The sequence below is a fragment of the Poecilia latipinna genome, unplaced genomic scaffold, assembly GCF_001443285.1.
Source record: "Poecilia latipinna isolate Pla-1442-1.1 unplaced genomic scaffold, P_latipinna-1.0 Scaffold1514, whole genome shotgun sequence".
NCBI lineage: Eukaryota > Metazoa > Chordata > Actinopteri > Cyprinodontiformes > Poeciliidae > Poecilia > Poecilia latipinna.
The window spans coordinates 207,917-210,098 of NW_015114130.1; the positions used below are offsets into that span (position 1 = coordinate 207,917).

At 39.0% G+C, this 2,182-nt stretch overlaps 1 long non-coding RNA gene across 1 annotated transcript; it reads right to left on the reverse strand.

Annotated features, from left to right (window-relative positions):
- Window positions 1-989: 989 nt before the first annotated feature.
- LOC106963254 (uncharacterized) lies at window positions 990-1,687 on the reverse strand. The gene is made up of 4 exons (XR_001428156.1): window positions 1,599-1,687; window positions 1,396-1,503; window positions 1,152-1,222; window positions 990-1,077 (listed from the first exon to the last, which is right to left on the reverse strand). It is a non-coding gene; the product is annotated as an uncharacterized LOC106963254 (long non-coding RNA).
- Window positions 1,688-2,182: the final 495 nt, after the last annotated feature.

The window sequence follows — 2,182 nt, forward strand, 5'->3', positions numbered from 1 at the left end:
TGCATTTTGACCTGCTTCAATTTTCCGCCGCAACACGCAAACTTCCCCATTCACTCAGTGCGTTATAGTTACACATTGCTTAGGATTTGTTGCTGCGCGTTTGCGCAGTGAGAAGGAAAGAGGAGACCAGCTGCACAGGGAGGCTGCGAAATGAGATGCAGGTGATCGGTTTGTGTGATCGTTAACAAGAAACCGTGATCGTCGATCACCGATCATACACTTTTTCACGGAAATCGGCCGATTATGATCGGTCGCCGATCATAATTGTAAATAACTAAATATCTTTAGTTATTTACTAAAGTTGATCTATAGCAAATGAATTGTGCTGTGGAGTTAAGAGGAACTGTTTCCTTCTTCTTCGTTGTTTTTTTAGGAGTGCCTGAGATGGGTTCTGTTTGGTTAAAATAAAAGCTGAATAAACATTGTGACAGTTACGCTATTCCCTCTCAGTGTTCTGCTCTTTCTTCACCCACGGCCTCCTATTTTATGGTTGCACGTTGTTACGGACTGACCGGTAAGGCACAAGGACAAAGACATATATATAAAAAAATTTCTATTTATTTTTCAAAAAAATCTTAAAAGGTTTTCAACAACAAATCTAAAAAATATAGCAAAATGGGCCCAAAAGAAATCAACTAAGGCATACGTAAGTCAGGATAACAAACCAACAGGCACGTGCAGAGGGGTGTCTGGGGGTGCTTGAGCACCTGCCCCTTTTGCTCCTTGCCCCCAAGTGCCCTTTTGGTCATTTTTTTTTCTTTTTTTGTGTTATTATTTCCTTAGCCCTCTTATGACACATAATAACATTTACTAAAATTATTTGTTTTTTGTCGCCACCAGGTTTGTCCCAACCTGATGGAGAGAGAAGACAGAAAAAACAGGCCATTAGTGATGAACTTATATAAACAGCAAACAATTTGAGCATGATTCAGAGATGAATGTTGACTTACAGGCTGGATATCAATGAAACCTTCTGAACTTCCAGGTTGATGGATCTGAAACTCTTCTCCCAAGTGTGTAAGGTGGAAACCGGGAGGAGAACTGGCAGCAGCGTCAGGGCTACATTATCTTGTCAGTCTGGCAAACATAAGCTTGTGTTAAAATGTTACATGTGAAAAACAGTTTAGAAAATATCTCTTGAGCTTCAGTACCTTAAGGGAGAAAGTTCATGTTGTTGAGAAGATGGCCGCTCCTTTCTCTTCTTGGCCATACAAAAGATCTTCTTTGAGAACAAGAGAGAGAAGCACAAAAACAGGCCTTTAGTGAATTTAAAGGTAAAGGGCTACATTCTCAAAAACTAATTTCTGACTGATTCTAGTTTAACACAAAACCTCACTATTGAATGTGATGCACTTAAACAATTTGAGCATGATTCAGAGATGAATGTTGACTTACAGGCTGGATATCAATGAAAACATCTGAACTTCCAGGTTGATGGGTCTGAAACTCTTCTTCCAAATTAGTAAGGTGGAGCAGGGAGGAGTACTGGCAGCAGCTGCAGGACTACATCATCATCAAACATAAGTTAGTGTTAAAATGGTAAATTAACTAGAAAGCATGACAACATTTTAGAGAACATTTCTTCTGAGCTTCAATACCTTGAGGGAGCAGACTCATGTTCTTGGTCATGCAGAAGGTCTTCGTTGAGAACGAGGAGTTTGGGTTTTGCTCAATTCTCCTGAAGATCCTGGATGTAAAATTACAAAATCTATCAGAAATGGAGGAACCTCCACACACGTATTTATCCAACATTGTAGTGTTGCAATATCTTTCAACCTGATTGATGTTATGCTACAATCTGCCGCTGAAAATCTTCAAAAACAATTTCAGATGCATTTATTTCTCCCAAAGTTAGCATGTTCTTTTTTTGATTTTGTTTTAAAGGATTTTATGTAAAAATTGCAGAAGACTTAAGTGGTCAAGGGGAAAGTTTCATAACCAGAAACAGGTCCAACTGCACTACTACACACAAATATTTGACCCCATCACATTTAACATCACATTTTTAAAGGTTCACATTTTGAAAAACATTTTCCAGAAAGGCAGTGTATGAATGGGTAATTAATCTAGTCAATATAACGTTTTCTTATATATCCATTTTCTGTACACCCTTGTCTGTAGTGGGGTCAGGAGAGATGCTGGTGCCGATCTCCACTGAATGTTTCGGGTGAGAGGAGGGGTC